The sequence below is a fragment of the Maniola jurtina genome, chromosome 4 (genome assembly GCF_905333055.1).
Source record: "Maniola jurtina chromosome 4, ilManJurt1.1, whole genome shotgun sequence".
NCBI classification, from domain to species: Eukaryota; Metazoa; Arthropoda; class Insecta; order Lepidoptera; family Nymphalidae; genus Maniola; species Maniola jurtina.
Window position 1 is genome coordinate 2,423,824 of NC_060032.1, and position 22,447 is coordinate 2,446,270.

Genomic DNA, 22,447 nt, shown 5'->3' on the forward strand with positions numbered 1-22,447 from the left:
TTTCAATTGAATTTAACCTTTTTTAATCCTTATATTAATAATCAATACTTAATATAATAAATGTGATGGTGTGCCTGTCTGTCTGCTTGCTTTTCACGGCCCATCTGTTTTTTTCGCCCATGCGATTTTTACCAAATTCAGGCGTTCCTCAAAATGTTTATAAATTTTTAACAAGAATCTGACATAACCAACTTACCATTTTTTAACCCCCGACCCAAAAAGAGGGGTGTTATAAGTTTGACGTGTGTATCTGTGTGTCTGTGTATCTGTGTATCTGTCTGTGGCATCGTAGCGCCTAAACTAATGAACCGATTTTAATTTAGTTTGTTTTTGTTTGAAAGGTGGCTTGATCGAGAGTGTTCTTAGCTATAATCCAAGAAAATCGGTTCAGCCGTTTGAAAGTTATCAGCCTTTTTCTAGTTACTGTAACCTTCACTTGTCGGGGGTGTTATAAATTTTTAATTTACACTTGTTATTAATTATATGCATGAAATAAGTACGGATGTCTTAGCATCTACTCGCACCAAAATTCATGAAGATTAGTTTCTTGGTTTGAATGCAAATTATAGAACTTACAAATGATTTTTAAAACTAGGTTTTTACACGGTTTTTTAAAACAAAATCTTATTAAAAGATAGAAGTTTTCTAGTTTCAATGCAACATTCTAAGTTAACCCGTTAAATGCAGTTTTTATCTCCACAAATAGATGTAATCTTATAAAAACTTTTTCATAGCAACCCTCTCCGAAATGATCGACGAAAGCGATATGCCCGTAACAAGAACAGGCTACAAAGCTTTTAAAAGTATACTTAAATACTTTAATCTAGAAAATTGATGTCGACACTTAAGTTTTATCAATTTGGGAAAAGGTCTTGGAAATTGGTTCAGAGCTGAAATTTTCCGTTTGATTCCCCTTTTATACGTTGCGTTGGCCTAACACGATTGGCAAACGATTGCCACTTGGCGTCTATTTGTCACATGGCAACAACACTTTTGATGACTAGTGTTATTATATTATAATTACGTTGATTATATTTATAGGAATTTAGGCCGCGATTACACTTATAAGTTTTTTTTTCACTAAGTAGGTAACTTACCTAAGTAAATTTTTCAACTTGTGGTATTTATAGGGATATATAAGTACAATAAACTTCGTATAAGAGTGTTGACAGTAAATTCTTTCATAAGTTAATTACGTAAGTTACTAACGTGAGTAAAACTTACAGGTGTAACCGCAGCTTTAAAGTTGCAAACTAACATAAATAGAAATACATACTATAATAATGACATATATAATAATAATGAATATCAACCCTTTATTCATTCACTATAAAGTAATGTTTCAATATTATTATTAACAATTTAAGCCAAACGAACCTTAGCAATTTCTACGTTTTAAGGAGTTAAATAGAAGTGTTTTACTTAACCATCATTATCATACTTGGGCTAGTTAACGATATGTTAACGATAATAATATAGATTACGAGAAACGATGTTCAACAAATGAAACTGTTGTTTGATTGTCATTCGAAGAACCGATTCGATCCAATTCGCTACTATGATTTGGTTTTGAAGCTCTGAATAGAACGCGCAATGCAATTTTGGTTTTGAATCGATCAAAGAGTAACGCGAATCGGAACTTGTGGAACTTAACCGATATCAAATTAACTTCATGTGACCGAGGCTCTAGTGTAACTTTCAAGGATAACATTAACTTGAAGATTTATAGTAAGGGCTATGCCCCCTTAGCAACACAGCTGTGATTTTTAACCCCCGACCCAAAAGAGGGGTGTTATAAGTTTGACGTGTGTATCTGTGTATCTGTCTGTGGCATCGTAGCTCCTAAACTAATGAACTAATTTTAATTTTGTTTGTTTTGTTTGAAAAGTGGCTTGATTGAGAGTGTTCTTAGCTATAATCCAAGAAAATCGGTTCAGCCGTATGAAAGTTATCAGCTCTTTTCTAGTTACTGTAACCTTTACTTGTCGGGGGTGTTATAAATTTTTAATTTACACTTGTATTTATATTCTCATTCAGTGATATCCACACAATAGTAAATACACTTAGGCAGGTATAGTATCTACCTGCACTGAGCGGAACCCCTCTTAAAAATGAAAAATGAAAATTTATTTCACAAATTTAGATACAGGCATTTCATGGAGTCCTGGCCCCTAAACTAGGACAGCCCGTATTATAGGGGCCAGTGCTTTCCCATAGAATGTTTATAATTAATTGAATTAAATCTAATTCTAAGTTAAAAATACAAATATAAATTGTTATGTAAAGGTTGATGTGTGTGTGTGTGTGTGTGTGTGTGTGTGTGTGTGTGTGTGTGTGTGTGTGTGTGTGTGTGTGTGTGTGTGTGTGTGTGTGTGTGTGTGTGTGCGTATATGTCTATGTTTAGATCAGATTATATTTTGCGCAATGTAAAACTCAAAGTTATTGGTTTTTGACTATCTAGAGATCTTGTACGTGTAATACACACTTGGCTTACAGAGATCTGATCGCTCGAGAGCTCTGACATTTAAAGCCATTTCACAAGACGAGTGGAAATGTCCAAGTATTTCAAATGATTGTCGGATGTCAATCTGATCCACAGAAATCAGAATAATTACATTGTAGAAGTGTTAAAGATGTGTAAGGTGGATAAGGACCCATCATATCACGTAAAAGTAAACTTATTTACTTATATATAGCGATACTGTTTATTGTTTAATTTACTTTGCTTTGAATGATAAAGATACGTTCTTTCGAATTACATTTTTGTATAGACTAGTTATTCAAAATCGACGACATGCGGCCCATGTATAATTTAAGGACAATTGATGCGATATTCTAGTTACTCTAAAAGTAGATTTATTCACATAGCATTACGAATTAATAAGTTTAATTTATGTTGGTTTGAATGCAGGTAATGTTCTTTCGCAATATTTTTGTATGGGGGATTTCAAGACAAGAAACAGATGCCATTTCTAATTAATGTAAAAAAAATACGTATATACTACCAGTTTTTAGAGTTAAATTTTTCTGAATTTTAGAAATATTATTATTTCGAAATACTTTTGTACAATTTATATGATCGAGTTGCTCAAAATTGGTGACACGTGGTCCCCAATACACCTGTTAGTTTTACTCACGTAAGTAGCTTACAGGAATAACTTACGACAGTTAATTTCATAATGTAAACACCCTTATAAGTATATTTGCATTAGTAATGCTGTCAATTACGTAAGCTACTTATATGAGTAAGACTTACAGGTGTAACCGCAGCTTTAGATAAACAGATGCTATTTCTACCACTTATATTACTTCTGCGGTCTGATCTGATATAACAGTTACAAAGGCTAGCGGTTCTTGTAAGCACAAAGGGAGATTGCAAGCCACAGCGGGCAGTTGCTGACTCGCATTCTGTAGTCTTGCAATCAGTGATCTCCCTTTACTGAGTGCCTGCGTGGAGGTGGACCTTTGACACATAGCTATTTCCAGAACACGGAACCGTGTAGTGACTATACCGAAATAGATTAAATATATGCACTTTATGAAAAACTAGAAAGACTAATAGTCAAGGAAAGATTTAATCCGCGTGGATTTAGTGGAGGTTTTTCAAAATCCTGATATGAGATTCTAGTAATCGTTAAAGATTTTACTAACAACTAAGCAACCAGCCACAGCGCAGCGGGCGATCAGCCGCCTGCTTGCCGCGTAGTAGATAGAATGTCGCAGGTTCGAATCCCACTCATGAAAGGTCACATTTTATATTTTATAATTTATCCATTTAATTTGGCATAGGTGTCGATTTAAAATAGGAAACGAGCACATTCGCTAATTGACATCGTGTGTGAACGGTTCAGTGTTAAAAACATGCAGCAACTACCTGCATATGTGATATTGGTCAATTTGTGATGTAGATATAAGTTCATTTTTGGTATCTTAATTCGGAAATCGTGTTGTGCACAAACGGAAGGGGTAAGTGCTAGGCTTAGACGATATAAACGACCACCCATTGCAATTTATACGTGGCGTATTACAATAGTCTTTTATTTGTTGATAGCCTAACGCCACGCCCTTCTACCGCGGGACCTTAAAATAAGGACAGACAACATTGCATGAACGAACCCTGAGATAGTCTGAGGCTAGCATCCTTGGTGTGGAAGGGAGCCTGATTTATCACCCTAATCGAAGTCCCTCCTGGCGCTCAACTGTATGAATAGCATAAATAAATTGTATTATTAAATTGGACTTTTATGTGCTTCACCTTAACTCCAGCACCTACCTGCACTCACGGACCTAGGCAAGACATAACATATGGCGCCCACGTAAAATAATAACATTGTGATTGTGATAGATTTACAGTGAAATAAAGGTGAACAATAGTTATTCCATAAGTTCGTTAGTCAGTGTAAAGATTCAATAAGGCTATTATAGAATAATGTCATGCACCCGTCGGCCAACGGACACTTACCTACCTACACAATAAGTTTGTGTAACCCGCATGATACTTAGATAATAGCTATTGAAATACATACTTTATCTACCTACAGTTTACTAGCTATTTATCCAAATGAAATGGTATTTTGCCTAGGCTCGTATATTTGTTAAAAGTTACCCACCTTGTCAACACAATAGAACAAGAATTAATAGGTAAACGTAACAAGAATTAATAGGTATTTAGGTTGGTAATATAAGGCATGCTACACACTAAGTCTTAATAATTTTATTTTAGTAGATAAAATTAATCTGACTTAGCTTATGTGAATTTTGTGTTAGTTAATGGTAAATTATGAATGTTTGTATTGCATATATTATGTTATAGCTTGTATTGTGTTAGCTTATGTGATTTTTGTGTCAGTTAATTGTAAATTATGAATGTTTGTATCGCGTATATGTTATTGCTTGTATTGTGTTAGTTTATTATAGATGATAAATAATTGTACTGTATATAATTGATTTGGTTTCATGAATTGTCGATCGCTTAATGAAGTTTTAGAGAAATAAATACGCGCCTAGTATTATAATAAGAATAAGTAAGTCTTAGGTGTGGTACTTCATAGCAAGTAATACTTAATGGATTTCTGAATTATTGGTAATACACTTGTGGAATGTTTTATATTAAGTAACTAGTATTGACATTTTTAATTGAAATAGGCTATAACAGCTACTCATAAGTCATTTTAGTTGTCATACGTGATCGCCTTAATAACTTACTAAGATCACCTTATTAAAATGGATGTAAACTTTTTACTAAAAGATGAGCTGGAATTCGAACTTGCGAGTCGAGGGGTATATATTAAGAGCGTTGTCCCGATTTTGAAAAAGTTATTAAGGGAATTAATGTCCTCGGAAGAAAAAGGTGACTACTCATATCAGATTAAGGCCCCAAAACAAAGCTTTGAGAATCCTACGGGTGAGTTAGACGTCTGTAAGTCAAAGATCGAAACTTTGACAAGTTACATTTCAGAAATTACAGAAAAGCCGGATAGAAATTTATTTAGGCGCTTAGTTTCTAGATTATATCATGTTAAAAATAGAATAGACTTTATAGTCCCGGATTCAGATAAAGCCACAGAACGGAGAGAAAGCTATAGAATTAAAATCGATAATTTATTAGCGCAGCTAGAAGAACAGGATGATAAAGTTGAAGAAGAAGGAAATCTTACCTTAGATGATAAGCGAATTTTACAGGAGACTTTAGGTACAGCTGGGGAGACAATTATAAGGAAATTAGAGAAAGAGTCACAAGCCGGTCAGCACTCAAGGGACACTAGTAGGCATGATGATGAAGCTGATAGATCGGTAAACTTTGAAGATAAGCTGGAAACATCGAAACTACTTGCCACAACCATTAGGTCTAACAAACTTGTTCGCTCATCGACAGTTACTGAATATGAGGATCGTAAACGTAAACTAGTTCCTATTAATCAGTGGGGAGTAAAATTTTCAGGAAATAATAATAAAATCAGTGTGAATGCATTTATCGAAAGGGTCAATGAGCTTAAAGATGCTAGAAATGCTTCGGATAGGGACTTATGGCAGTACGCGATAGACTTCTTCGAAGGTGACGCATTGATTTGGTATAGAGCCAATAGGGAGAATATTCTTAGCTGGGAAGAACTGACGTTATTGCTAAAGAGAACGTTTGAGCCTCCATGTTACCAGGAAGAATTATTGGATGAAATTAAGGCTAGAACTCAAGGAAGAAATGAGTCTGCTATAATTTATATATCGATAATGCAAAATATGTTCAACAGGTTACCGGAAAGAATTTCAGAACAAAGGAAGATCACAATAATTTTAAAAAATCTTCAGCCTTACTTTCAAAGGGCCATGTGCAGAGATCACTTCTCCTCAATGGGAGACTTAATAAATGTACTTAGAGTGCTAGAAAGAACCAAGATAAGCTGTGAAAAATTTGAAGAACCAAAATCACGAAAGAACACTTTAGAACCTGACCTCGCTTATAAAACGGAAGAAGTGAAGGAGGTAAAGATGGCGGACACCACTATTTTGGCAATTAAAAATAGCATCGTTGAGGGAAATAAGAAACGTTGCTGGAACTGTAGAGAAACAGGTCATCTATTTCGGTCATGCACAATTCCAAAACAACGTCTGTTTTGCTATAGATGTGGGCGGTTTGGAATAACCTCAAAAGACTGCTCTTGTAAGGAAAACGAGGTCGGGGAAAGCAAGAAACCTGCCAAGTGAACTTTCCCCTAAGTAGAAATAGTAAAGAATGGCAGGATTGGTTAGGCGTAGTTAGTAACATGTTCGGCTTTAAGGAATTAGGTCACCTCACGCTGTCTAAAGAAAATGACAACAGATCATATGTGTTGTTGAGCATCCTAGAATATAAATGTATGGGCCTCTTAGATTCTGGGGCCAATACAACAGTAATCAATCCGAAATTTGCAGAGACCTTAAGAATGTTGGGATTAAAATCATACCATAAAAACACTACCATAAACTATATCTCGACTGCGGATGGTACCAAACATACAATATTGGATTTCTTCGATGTTCCGGTCAATTTTGATGGTCAGTCTCATGTAATGTCAATGCTGGTTATGCCTGGGCTAGTGCAAAATATACTATTGGGAAAGGACTTCTTTGATTTATTTGGCATCACGTTTCAGTTTAAAAGTGACATTATGCTTAAAGAGGGCGAAATAAATACCATCAATATGAATACGGGTAATACGCTAATATCACAAGATGACCTAGATGAGTTTCAGCACGATGAACTTCTAAAAGTGATTGATGAAATGAAGCACTCTATAGGTGAAGGACTAGGCAGAACACATATAATCAAACACAATATTGATACGGGTGAGAATAAAGCTATCTATCAAAAGCCATACAATTTCTCACCAGTTATAAGGCAACAAATTGAAAAAGAATTAGATGATATGCTTGAAAAAGATGTTGTAGAACCTTCGTTCAGCTCATGGTGTTCACCTGTCCTCATAGTAAAGAAAGCTAATGGTAGCAATAGGTTATGTTTGGACAGCAGACAACTCAACAAGGTCACCAAGAGAGATACATACCCTTTGCCTCGCGTGTCTTCCATCTTGGACAGTCTACGTAATGCTAGGTATTTGAGTACGATAGATTTAAAGGCTGCCTTTTGGCAGGTGCCATTAGATGATTCTAGCAAGCAGAAAACAGCGTTTGCAATACCAGGTAGGGGATTGTTCCAATTTAAGGTCATGCCATTTGGCTTGGTCAATGCCTCGCAGTCACAGCAAAGACTAATGGATATGTTGTTTCAATCTAAACATGAAAATGTGTGGGCATATCTAGATGATATAGTAGTATGTTCGTCATCCTTTGAAGAGCATTTAAATTTACTGCGTTGGGTTACGGGTGTCCTTAAAAAGGCCAACCTGACTGTAAATATGGAAAAATGTCAGTTTGCCAGATCCTCGTTGAAATATTTAGGATATATTATTGATAGGGAGGGGTTAAGGACGGACCCGGATAAAGTTTGCGCTATCCTAAACTTTGCCAAACCGAAAAACATTAGGGAACTTAAAAGGTTTATCGGATTAGCGAGTTGGTATCGCAGATTTGTAAAGGACTTCTCTGAAATAGCAGCGCCATTGCACCAGCTAACTAAAACAAAAGGGGTTTCAAAATTTAAGTGGACACAGGAAGCGGACAAGGCGTTTCTACAATTGAAAACACTTCTGACCACTACTCCAGTTATTACATGTCCAGATTATTCTAAGCCATTTTTCATACATTGTGATGCATCCAAGAATGGAATTGGAGCGGTGCTATGTCAAAAATCAGATGACGGGGACCAAGCAGTTGCATATCTGAGTCGTAAGCTTAATAAGCATGAAGTTAAGTACTCTACATCTGAAAGAGAACTATTGAGCGTGGTCTTTGCGATAGAGAAGTTTCGGCCATACATTGACGGAGTTCACTTTACGATCGTAACAGACCACAGTGCGTTACAATGGTTGCACAAAATGAAGGACCCTCATGGGCGTTTAGCTCGGTGGGCAATGAAGCTCCAACAATTTGATTTTGATGTGGTCCATAGGCCAGGCTCTTGTAATGTAGTCCCCGATGCTTTGTCCCGGTCGTTAGAGGTTAACGCTATCAAGATTTTGGAGAAACATAAAGATATATGGTACAAAAACAAGGTTAAAGACATAGAATCTGGGCGTGATCAAGATCGAAGCTGGATGGTAGAAAACGGTCTACTCTTCAAGTCGGTGCCATTGAAGCAATTCCCGACTTCCGATCGTTGGAAAATATTTGTACCTGAAAGTTTAAGAACAGACATTTTAAGGGAATCCCACGACTCAACCACTTCAGGGCATTTTGGTGTTCGGAAAACGCTTTTTAAAATCAAACAAAATTATCACTGGCCTAACTTGCTGCGAGATGTTAAAGATTACGTGAATAAGTGTGTAACTTGTGCCAAAGTAAAGGTATGTCAGCAACCATCTTTTGGGAAAATGGGACGGTACAGGGAAGTTTCCGGGCCATGGCAGATCATCTCCGTAGATTTGATGGGACCGTTTCCTAAGAGTAGAAAATGTAACACGATGTTACTAGTTTTGACATGCTGGTTTAGTAAATTCACTCTATTATTTCCCTTACGCACTGGAAAGGCAGACAAAATTTGTGAGATACTAGAGAGTCAATTCTTGCTCTTCGGGGCGCCGGCAGCTATTATTTGTGACAATGGCAAGCAGTTCACATCGGAAGCCTTCAAAGAGGTGGCAGACAAGTTTAATGTAAAATTATGGTTCACACCGAATTATCACCCACAAAGCAACCCTACGGAACGGGTCAATAGAGTAATAGGCACAATGATAAGCTCATATGTAAAATCAGGGAAACATTTCGACTGGGATGTACATCTCAGACATTTAGGTCATGCCATTCGAACGGCGGTTCATGAAGTTACGGGATATACGCCGTCTTACTTGTTTTTTGGTAGGGAGACGAGTTTTGCACCTGTAAACCAGTTAGAGAATATAAAGGACATTAGGGACATACTACCGATCAGAGATCAGCAACTATTTTTAAATCAGATGGAAACGAGAAATAAAACTTATAAAGAAGTTGAGAAAAGGTTGAAGATGTCGCATGATCGTAGTAGGGAATTTTATAATGTAAAACATAGATCAGCCGATTTTAAAGACGGTGATATTGTTTGGAAACGGACCAAATACTTATCTAAGGCCACACAAAAGTTCATGTCGAAATTGGCTCCCAAGTTTGAAAAGGCGGTAATCACAAAGAAAATATCAGAGAACGTTTACCGCTTGAACAACGCCTTCGGTAAGGACATTGGTACTTGGCACGCTAAGGACTTGAAGCGGTATTAAGATTTTGTAAAAAAAAAAAAAAAAAAGTGCTCATATTTTTTTTTTTTGTGAGGATGGGGATATTTGATATGAGATTCTAGTAATCGTTAAAGATTTTACTAACAACTAAGCAACCAGCCACAGCGCAGCGGGCGATCAGCCGCCTGCTTGCCGCGTAGTAGATAGAATGTCGCAGGTTCGAATCCCACTCATGAAAGGTCACATTTTATATTTTATAATTTATCCATTTAATTTGGCATAGGTGTCGATTTAAAATAGGAAACGAGCACATTCGCTAATTGACATCGTGTGTGAACGGTTCAGTGTTAAAAACATGCAGCAACTACCTGCATATGTGATATTGGTCAATTTGTGATGTAGATATAAGTTCATTTTTGGTATCTTAATTCGGAAATCGTGTTGTGCACAAACGGAAGGGGTAAGTGCTAGGCTTAGACGATATAAACGACCACCCATTGCAATTTATACGTGGCGTATTACAATAGTCTTTTATTTGTTGATAGCCTAACGCCACGCCCTTCTACCGCGGGACCTTAAAATAAGGACAGACAACATTGCATGAACGAACCCTGAGATAGTCTGAGGCTAGCATCCTTGGTGTGGAAGGGAGCCTGATTTATCACCCTAATCGAAGTCCCTCCTGGCGCTCAACTGTATGAATAGCATAAATAAATTGTATTATTAAATTGGACTTTTATGTGCTTCACCTTAACTCCAGCACCTACCTGCACTCACGGACCTAGGCAAGACATAACAATCCCATGCTAACTCTCTGATTTAATGGGGATAAAAAGTGATAAAAAGGGGAAGGGTTATAATAGGGATAAAAAGTGTTAACGTAAGGTATAATCTTTCCAAATTTCAGGCACATCCGTCTAGTAGTTATTACATAATATAACTTAAAATTTAAAAAACCTCCGACACAAAAACCTCTATAAAAAAACTAGAAAAGAGATTATAACTTTCAAACGGCAGAACCGATTTTCTTCAATTATAGCTGAGAACACTTTCGATCAAACCACCTTTCAAACGAAAAATACTAAATTAAAATCGGATTATTTGTTTAGGAGGTACGATGCCACAGACAGATACACACGTCAAACTTATAACACCCCTCTTTTTGGGTTGGGGGTTAATAACACCCCCCCCCCCACTCATGTGTGTGGAGCGCGCTGAAGACACTCCTCTTAATAATTGTTACATAGGTTATTTTCATATTATACATCCGTGTTTATTGTTTATTCGTTTCCAACGTTCACGGTCTCAGTCTAAAACTGTGAATGTTTACCGACCCACTACAATGTTTACGTTGGAACTCGTTACTAGAAGTTTTTATAAACAGAGCGATGAACTCGCGACCGATGAGCTTTTCATATTATGATAATCACTACCCATATTATAAATGCCAAAGTGTGTTTGTTTGTTGGTTTGTCCTTTAATCACGCCATAACGGAGCAACCAATCAGCGTCATTTTTTGTATTAGACTACTGGGCCATGCCCACTAAAATTATGGGTCATATGAACCACCAGGTGACGTATATATTTTTTGAGCATGGGCCAGTAGTCTATATGATCAGAGTTAAAGACCTGTCCAGTAATGTATTACTTTATCATACCTATTCGAACAACGAAAAATTTATTGGTATTATGGGAAAGCGAGAACAAAATTCAATTTTTAACCGAGTTCAAAAAATGAGGAGGTTCTCAATTCGTCGGAATCTTTTTAAACGGGACTTTTTAAACTAAACGTCGAGGTCGGTAATTACTATTTCGACCGAGACTTGTGTAGTAATTTTCTGCGAGGAATTTTTCTTTCCATTTGCGAGGAAACAACAAGAAAGAAGAAAAACTTACATTGCTTAACATTATTTTAAATATAATGTAGGTAAATAAATTCGTTTGTTTTAAAAATAAATTCAGATCGAGAAATAAAAAATACAGACCTTTGCTTTCAATGAACAGGTTAGGTACGTTAGGTAGTTATTTTTCTTGGAATAAAATATATCTAACTTATACATTTTCACGACTCTGTTTTCGTAGGGTTTCTATTTTCTTTCCGAGGAATAACATAACATAACAGAATATTATTTGTATTATGAGTCATTGTTATTGTCTATTATTATTCATTTTGGTCTTGTTTTTTTAAACCTTTCATATAAAAATTCATTATTAACCGCGTTTGTTTGTTTTAATAGTTACGCTATGCTGTAGGGATTTTTGTTCAGTTTTCACCAAAAGATAAACTGATCCGACGAGATAACTAGAAGAAGCTTTTAAACGATATGAGTGGAAAAGTGTGTACGGTGCTAGTTTTCGTAACCAGCTATAAAATAAGATTAATACCAACGGTTTGGAAAGCAGATTCTACTGAGAAGAGCTGGCAAGAATCTCAGTAATAATTACTCTTTTCAAATAATAAAAAGTTACAATATTAGTAATGTAACAATTTGCTACACCAATCAACTTTGTTTATTAAATTAACACTTATTTATTAACCCCCGACCCAAAAGAGGGGAAGTTTGACGTGTGTATCTGTGTATCTGTGTATCTGTCTGTGGCATCGCAGCTCCTAAACTATTGAACCGATTTTAATTTAGTTTTTTTTTTTTGTTTGAAAGGTGGTTTGATCGAGAGTGTTCTTAGCCATAATTCAAGAAAATCGGTTCAGCCGTTTGAAAGTTATCAGCTCTTTTTAACCGACTTCCAAAAAAGGAGGAGGTTCTCAATTCGTCGGGATCTTTTTTTTTTTTTTATGTATGTTCCCCGATTACTCAAAGACCCCTGGACCGATTTGGAAATTTTTTTTTGTTTGAAAGGGTATACTGTGCAGGTGGTCCCATATAAATTTGGTGAAGATCTGATGAATATCTTCGGAGATGGAGAACAGAACTCCTCAATGGATAAGAGCAAATTGCTCGCGATCACTGTAATAGCTTCGTAAACAGTAGGGTTTTAACTGGGCATAGCATATTATAGTACAGTGGGGCCACTAAAAATTGTGAAATAAAAAATTTTCAAAAGAAAAATAAAACCGACTTCAAAAACCAAAAACACTAAAAAGTAGAAAATAATTTTTGTTTAGCTACACATGTAATGTACCTAGGTATGAAGTCGGGCGAGCTTCACTCTTGGATTTCTAATTTTGTTTTAATATGCTCGCTCGACTTCATACCTAGGTACATTACATGTGTAGCTAAACAAAAATTATTTTCTACTTTTTAGTGTTTTTGGTTTTTGAAGTCGGTTTTATTTTTCTTTTGAAAATTTTTCTAGTTACTGTAACCTTCACTTGTCGGGGGTGTTATAAATTTTTAATTTACACTTGTATCAATATCAAAACAGTGCAGTATTCCTTTGATATCCTGTTCACAGACATGCTTGCGTGCAGTTTAGCTTTGACGCGATCCAGGTACGGAATACTTTACGAGTTGACGTCACAGTCCCTATTGTTTGTTCCTTTGTTGAAGCTGCAGGTTAGCTGCAGAGTTTATGTTGGCATTAATGTCCCGGAGATGAGTCCAGACTCATCAATAGCTGTGATAAACTGAAGCATATTGTTAGGAGCAACGCATGCTTACAGATTGCACTGGAGATATTTCATCTCATCTCCAGTCCCTGAAAAGAGATGGATTTTTTTAAACACGTTTCAGAGATGAGAGTTTGAAGCTGCACGGACGCGCCGCACGTGCCGAAGCCAACGAATTATCTCTCAACACTTTTGCAACAATGCAACTTTGCACATCTACTAGTAACACCGAACGTGCCGAAGAATTGAGACGTGTTCAGTGCCATCACACTATCACACTATCACACTAATATTATAAAGGGTAAAGTTTGTGTGTATGTGTATATGTTTGTTACTCCTTCACGCAAAAACTACTGGACGGATCTGGCTGAAATTTAGAATGGAGATAGATATTAGCACATATAGGCTACTTTTTATCCCGGAAAATCAAAGAGTTCCCGCGGGATTTTGAAAAACGTAAATCCTCGCGGACGAAGTCGAGGGCATCAGCTAATTATTATTATTAATTATTATATTATTAATAACAAAACTTGGTATTAGCTTAGGTATGCCGTATGACTTTCATGCCCTTACGTAAAAGTAAACTTATGAATTACCAGCTGATCCCCGCGGCTTCGTCCGCGTGGATTTCGGTTTTTAAAAATCCCATGGAAATCTACCATCCAGATGGATGGATAGATATCCATCTCAACAATTTCACTGCCAGTGTGAAACATAACACATTTAGCGAATTTTCAAGGCTGTATATTGCATGCAATAAACTACAAACTCATAAATACGTAATAAACTACGGCTGTTGCGATATTTATTGGCTACTTACATACCTAATTATAGTTTAGTGTGCATTAAAATTGGTACCAATGTCAAATGCCTACAATAGACCCTCCAAGAATAGAATCGCGAAGGAAAGTCGTTGACCGCGAGCTGTGAATCTGTGCCGTCAACGTAAACATAGTAACTTTGCTATAGAATACTGTACATAATAGCTTTTTATTTGACTAAATACCTACTTTTTATCTACCTCTTCTGGACTAAGAGCCAGTGCGTGCTGGGCCTTCGTTATTTTATAGAAGCTGAAAGTTTATCTCCGTATTGTCCCCAATATAGGGAAGAATGATTGGCATTGGCACGCGCTGGCTCTCTTTCTATTGCATTCAACTACAGAGGTCGTGAGCTCGTGCATATTAATTACATTCTGGTTCGGTAAAAAACCAACGCTCATGTTTTCCAAAACCTGGAGCATTTATGCTGAGTCGGGGTCATTTTGTTTCGTTACATGTGGGTGTTAAACAACTTTACCTTGTATTGTATGTAATAATGCTAAATAGTTATACCATTTAATTTGAAGATTAAAATGTGTGTACCTCCATGCCTCATGTTACAGAACAAAATATAATAGTTGTATTATATTATGTGTCACAAGGGGCCAAAAGGATTTTTTGTTCCTCGAGGGCATCATTATATTCGAATTAGAAACATGGAGACATCGTTTCGTACGTGCCCTTGGAATTTCTGCAACGTAGGGGTGCAGACCGACGATGTCTTGCGATGTGATAATAGAAAGATGAAGCAGGAACCAGGAGTTTTAATGGATCCGCGTTGAGGCAAAGCTGTATATTCCCAGGCGTACAGCTGACAATTAATTATCGCTATCAGTACTAATTCGTACGCCGGCAAGCAACAATGACTCAAATCAAAGATACGCCGCTTCAGAAACGAGTTACGTGACTTGCCTTCAGAACTGCGTATCTTTTTACAAATTCACCGCGGCACCTTTTTGACGACGTTTCTGGAGCAATGGTAAGAGCTGTGGTCTTGTTAGTGGGAGGTCCAGGGTTCAATTCGCGGCGCGGGAAATTTCAATTTGGGATTTTATAATTTCTAAGTTTTCTCTGGTCTGGTGGGAGACTTCGGCCGTGGCTAGTTACCACCAGTCCGGCAAAACCATGCCGCTAAGCGATTTAGCGTTCCTGTACGATGCAGTGTAGAAATCAAAATGGTATGGGTTTAGTAAAAACTGCCATATCTCTCTCCAGTCATATCCGCTTCGATCTTAGACTGCATTATCACTTACCGCCAGGTGAGATTGCAATCAAGGGCTAACTTGTATCTGAATACAATGAAAGAGCAACAAGGATTCAAAGTTGCGTCGCTTCAGAAACGTGTTACGTGCCTCGCTTCCAGAACCGCGTATCTCTTTACAAATTCAGCGCGCCACCGGCCGTTTTTCCGGTGAATCGCTAATGTAAATACTTGACTCAACGATACTTTTATAACATTTTTCTTGAATAACCGGGATTATAACCAGGCCACCTATTTTTAACCCCCGACCCAAAAAGAGGGGTGTTATAAGTTTGACTTGTGTATCTGTGTATCTGTGTGTCTGTGTATCTCTGTATCTGTGTATCTGTGTATCTGTGTATCTGTCTGTGGCATCGTAGCGCCTAAACGAATGAACCGATTTTAATTTAGTTTTTTTTGTTTGAAAGGTGGCTTGATCGAGAGTGTTCTTAGCTATAATCTAAAAAAATTGGTTCAGCCGTTTAAGAGTTATCAGCTCTTTTCTAGTTTTCTTGTAGAAAAGGAGGTTGGATAACCGTTAGGTTCATAATATTATGTCAATAGACAAATGTCAAGCTGTCAAGATGGACGTTGCCTAAATACATAATTATTTATTTCAAAATGATGTTTTGGAAAACTCAAATACTTTGGATCGTCGGGGGTGTTATAAATTTTTAATTTACACTTGTTAAAATGAAGGGATTGCTAATTGCTATAGGAATAAGGAACTACAGATACCTACTAGGTATATCTCCATCTCAAAACAGTCAACAAACAAATTCTAAGTTTCCAGTTCATCAGCCCATCTGTCTGTTTGTCACCGCCAGTTTTTGGTCGTATGCGTGATCACCTTTATGAAATGCTAAATTCAATTTAATTAGACGTGTACGGATTGCCTTCAGGTTTGGAAGCCAAATATTATGCCTGTAAACCTTTTATTAAAGCAATTATTTCTAATAATAATATACCGTTAACAACGCCGCCACGCTTCTGTGTTTATCTTCCAAATTGCCTATTCAACAGAATTATACGCACTCGCTTATTACCTTTAACGTCTTCAAATAAAGCTCAAAGCACACTAATGTAGAGTGGAAGCGCAGCGATGCGTCTGTTAACCTTTTATTAAAGCAATCATCACTAATAATAGTTTATATCTTTAACTATCGTGGATTATATCTTTAATTATCGTGGATGATTTCTACGCGATCATGCGCAAGCGTGCCGCGTCCATGATGCGCAGGCTAATGAGTAGTACCAACACTCTTCTCAGCGCATTGGCCAGGAAACTAGATAGTCCTCTCTGGAGGTGCTGGGGGGGTGCGCACATAGGCGTCAAGAGGCTCCCTCGGGCTTTTTAGTTATAGTTTTAGTTATAGAATTAGTTGTTAAGCTAGAAATAAGTACCTACTAACATAGTTTAAGTTATTTGTCATACTAACACAATTATGGGTCTAATAGCCTGAAATAAAAGTTAATTTATTTATTTAACTACGCCGTCACGCTTTGTTTATCTTCCAAATTTCCTATTTAACAGAATTACACGCACTCGCTTATTATCTTTAACGTCTTCAAATAAAGCTCAAAGCACACTTATGTAGAGTGGAAGCGCAGCGATGCGTCTGTTAACCTTTTATTAAAGAAATCATCACTAAATGATTTATATATTTGACTACGGCGTCACGCTGTGTTTATCTTCCAAATTGCCTATTCAACAGAATTATACGCAACCGCTTATTAGGCTTTCAAATAAAGCTCAAAATGTACTAGTGCAGAGTAAAAGCACAGCAACGCGTTAAAGCAATTATCACTAATAATAATAATATATCGTTTACTATTGCTTATTCAATAGAATTATACGCACTCGCTTATTAGATTTAATGCCTTCAAATAAAACGCAAAGCAGGCATTAGCGGAGGTTTTCGTTATCCTATAAAACTTAGTAAGTACATGCAAAATCTCAAGATTCTAGGTATCGGTGTTTTTAGCTGTACCTATTGGCTGATCACATTGAATTCAGTCAGTTTCTTGGTACATCTTAGGCTACATCGTCACTTTCCTTCAGGTGTGATTGTGGTCAAGCGCTTGCTCATAATGAATTTAAAAACCCTGTACCTACAACACTCGGGGATCGTATAGTTATCTAACAGAGAGAGAAAATCGAATAAATCGAATTATTCACTCCGGAGATTACCCCCTACATCCAAACTTACAAACTTCAACTCTCCATAATATTAGTATAGATGCAAAATGACCTAGAATGTACAATTTTTAAGTATTTTTGATAGATATTTTCACAATGAGCGTGTGTATCAAAAACCAAAATCCGTTAAAGCTCCCTAAATCGCCTGTAATGGTCTCCGTAAAGTATGAACCCGCAGTTTTGAGGGCGGATTATGACTCGAACTACAAAAGGATTATGGATTATTTGAAGGGAATCTTCAGTTTTCTTTCCTATTGAAACAGATTTTTTATCGATATCAAGTTAATCCTTAGCTGTGTTTCAATTTCACCTGGTGAGTGTGAATTAATGATCCACTCTAAAATGGAAGCAAGATAACTGTGTGGTAATTCGCTTACTCAAGTCAGTCTGCAACGACGGTGAATGGTAGCCACCGAGCTCATTTGACAAATATTTTTAACCCCCGACCCAAAAAGAGGGGTGTTATAAGTTTGACGTGTGTATCTGTGTATCTGTCTGTGGCATCGTAGCTCCTAAACGAATGGACCGATTTTAATTTAGTTTTTTTTTTTTGTTTTAAAGGTGGCTTGATCGAAAGTGTTCTTAGCTATAATTGAAGAAAATCGGTTCAGCTGTTTGAAAGTTATCAGCTCTTTTCTAGTTTTCTTATAGAGGTTTTTGTGTCGGGGGTTTTTTAAGTTATTAATCCATTGAAGGTAAGCATTGTAGAACCATACAATACCAAATGAGCTCACTCGATGTGGTCAGACTCAATATTAGACGCGTTTTACCTACCAATAAAACGCTTATTAATTTACTTACCTTACTCGATGCTTAAACAATATGAGATAGACGTCATTTGTCCCGCCTTAACGCATCTATCTCGCTCTATCATATAGCGCTGTCCCTCTCTTTCACCACCACCGCCTAGCAGTGCGAAGCGTGGCCCAAAGTGGCCGCGTTATTTTATTCATTGCGTTGAAAATCACCAGGCAGAATTCAAAGTTAAGCATCGAGTAAGGTAAGTAAATTAATAAGCGTTTTATTGGTAGGTAAAACGCGTCTATTAATTTGACTGTACCTTACTCGATGCTTAAACAATATGAGACGTGTTTGTTATCGCCTGGTGGTGGTGGTGATCTGCGCCATACAAAGATTTAACATCTTTGACGCCAATGTGACATATATATAAGACAACTGATATGTTGAGCAAATAATGCCATTTTCTTGCTAAGAAAAGAGAAAAGAAAAATTACGGGGTGTAAATCCTCATTAACAAACTATTCACATGATTGCGAATTAAGAATGAGTTTGCAAGTCGACATACAAAATAACAGAAAAGATATACGCGTGTATGTATTACATCAGGCAAACCATTATAAGCTAGGCAATAAATTTAGCAATTAAAATTATATGCGTGCCTGTATGTGTAATACTCAGTCAATAGGTAAGGCTGACCTCACAAACACTTGTAAATACATTCTTTGCATGTAAAGTCTACCTATTAATTAGACAGCATCAATATTAGGATAGTGATTAGTCATGAAAACAATTGCCATTGCAAGAGTGATTAAATATTTTAGACTCACTCTATGAGTCAATAACATAATATATACCACCAAAAACAATATAACTGGGTCAAAATACAGCTATTTCAACAATATTAGACAATTGACCCAATCGTTTCGAAAACATACTGAAATTATTACCGTCCTGCATGAAATCCTCGGACATCTGATATCTTAGATATCTATTAAGAACAATTTAATCACAATGAACAATCCTGGGTAAAAATAAGTAACTTAGTACATGCACAAAATATGCCATGGAGCGAATTTAAAATGGAAAGGTTCCTTTGTTTAAAATAACTATTTTCACTATGACCAGGAAAAATCTTCCCAGAACAGTCTAGTTTCTTTAGTTCCATGTCCTTTTCTTGGCTCATAGCTTTGCTATTTAGAAAAGTTCGTACAGTTCTCACCAGAACAGAAGAAAATTTTAAATTTAAACTCATAAATAAACAATTCATCATTGTTTAGGTATTTTCTTCATACTCTTTGTTTTATCATTCTACAAGAATTGGGATGATGCCACTGTCAAAAATAAATTATAGCAAATTAAGCTTTTGGTTCCTTGCATATCATGGACTTCCGCAAAATAACGCTTGCTTCTATAATACATGATAAAAAGTCGCTGATTTGACTAGCAGCCATCCTTCCTATTATTAGAATTAGAAGTTTATTTTAAACTAAGCATGAAAAAGCTATAAAGGAACACTCTACAACCTGCGTTGGGCGGCTGTAGCTAGGACACTTTGAACCAGACCAGGACTTGTAATGACTTATTGTTAGCCGAAATGTTGACTTCATTAATTAATGATGAAGGGTTAATGCCCAGCTATGGTGATAAAACGTAGTTATTACAAACTGTCTTCTGGCACAATGCTTAGACATTCCAAGATCTATCTTGGCGCGCTCAATATTGCCATGTTTTAAAGATTTTAACTTTGAAGCAAAAAAGGAACAAAAACCTTTTGGAGACGTCTCTCAACAAGCTTAAAGTTTCATAAAACGAAACTTACTGGAAATGTAAAGGATTATTTAAATGATAAGAAAGCTTAGGAATGCGTTTCTTAACAACTCCGATAGCTTGTAAAGCACTCACCCAAAATTTGACAATCGAAAAGTGACAAAGACAAGGTAGGTAAGTACTACTTTGAATAATTCTGTGACTTTGACATTTTATGACAAGAATGTTTAACTACGCTGACTTGAAGACAGTCAGCAATGCTCGTACAATTCACAAAAGATATGAAAAGAAATCGACCAAGCTCAATCATAAAAGTGGATATTTCACTGGTGAAAACAAAGAATATTCTCACAGTTTCAAATTATTGAAAGTTTTATGGTAATGTTACCAAAAAAGCCCGTATCGAGGATCAGGACATAGTTAGGGGCACGGTAAGCTGATTCGGTACGAAAATCCATTCCTTGCACAATAGTATCCGAACAAACTGTACAATAAAACTGTCTTAACCTGTTAATTTGACATCTTGGATTGGACTGAAATCGCTCCCGCGTCGGACATACCTTGCTCCTGGAACTTTTACGATCCAGACCTACACATGACTATTAAATCCAGCAACATCATAGAAGATGTCGTAGATTTTAGGATTACAGCCCACTTATAACATATACAAGGTAAGGTATTGTGTAAATGCTTCTTGTAGCATCCTTGCACACAGATCTAATTCACTCAGAATTAATAACCATGTTACAATTACGAATAACTATGAAATTAAATCACAACCCCTAAACAGATCTTAAGTTCTGATACATCAGGCTGGATCAAAGTTATTATTCGAAATTTAGAAATTCGATAGATTTGAAATGAATTTTTGTCCGCTGAATTAGTTTCTGAACCAACAATTTTGAAAAATAAATGGGTTGTTTTATTTTAAAAGTATAACCATGAATCTTCTGCCACGAGCAGAGCATATGAAAATTTTTGTCATGTGACTTTGAACTGGAAAACGATTTTAACAGTTAACATTAAATTTTCCATGTAGGAAAGCTGTCTTGTTTAAGATTATAAATTTGCTACACCGGGCACGGCTAGCTGCGAATAAATCTAGCATTTCACTCTAAAGTCTTTCTCCGCCATACGAGTATGCGGTTAGCAAATGCTAATTCAGAGGAATGCCAAGTCTAGAAACATAGTCGGCATGACCGTTGTTTTGTTGCAAAACTGAAAATGTATTTAGACTATGATCCAGGATTGAAACGTACAAAATACTAAATAACTATTAAATGTCCCAACTTTGAAAGCATGTTTCTGAGAAGGAGCAATCTTAGCTTTAGGGGACATGACATGAAGCTACATGTCAATTATCAGTGTCAAATCCATTAAAACACTTTCTGACCAACAGAGTCGCTCACATATGGAATAAATTGCCCAAGGATGTAGTTATGACAAGCTCTGTTAACCAGTTCAAGAAAACATTAAACAAACATTCGGAAAACTCGAAGCACCTCTGATATAGACGAATCAGCGAAAGCTGCTTAGTCTATTATAAATAATAAATAATGATAATAGTAATCTGGTAGCCACGATGCCAGTTCCCAGAGAGGAGCAGATTGCGTCCTCTTCTGTCATCAGTCCATGCCAGACGAAAAAGCTGACCATGACCTTGGAAATGAGGTGATACTTTTAAATAAACTCTAACATCCTGTTGACTTTTCCATCAAATGCATTGCTCTTAGCATACACGCATTTACATCAAAAATATATTGATTGATTGAAACTTACAATAACCGGAAATTTCTCCTGGAATGCATCGGTTTGGTCCAAGGCTCGACAAGAGAAGTCTGCCCATCAAGCACGAAAACGCGATGTCCATGCAACGTTGTTTGTGAGAGAATAAGCTGCAAAAGGCATGTAGATGGAAGAAAGGAGATTCTGATACCATCATCTCAAATCCTTCGCTTCATGCAGACCAATAATATGAGGGAAGGTGCAAAAACCTGCTATTCTTCAGAAAATACAGTCTTGAGAGCCGAAATAGTGGGTCACGTGGACGCAAGCCGCCACTGTTGGCGCAAATATACACTCGCACTCGCGTACTGCAGCAGGTGTCACTCACGTACGAAGTTCGCACGCTCATGTCAGTCACTGAACAAATCTACCTGATCAGTTAATCACTTGGCAAGCTCATATAAACCGCAACGATATATGACAAGTATAGATTCATTAGGTTAGTTGTAAATAGTAAAAATATTATTATATAATTCAAACTATTTAACCCTTCTCATTTAGTGAAGACAGCCGTGCTCTGT

The 22,447-nt window shown here is 36.7% G+C and overlaps 1 protein-coding gene across 3 annotated transcripts in view; it reads left to right on the forward strand.

Moving 5' to 3' along the window:
• Nucleotides 1–22,447, forward strand: part of LOC123864360 (diacylglycerol kinase eta) — a 153,325-nt gene that overhangs the window by 60,236 nt on the left and 70,642 nt on the right. The window lies entirely within an intron of this gene.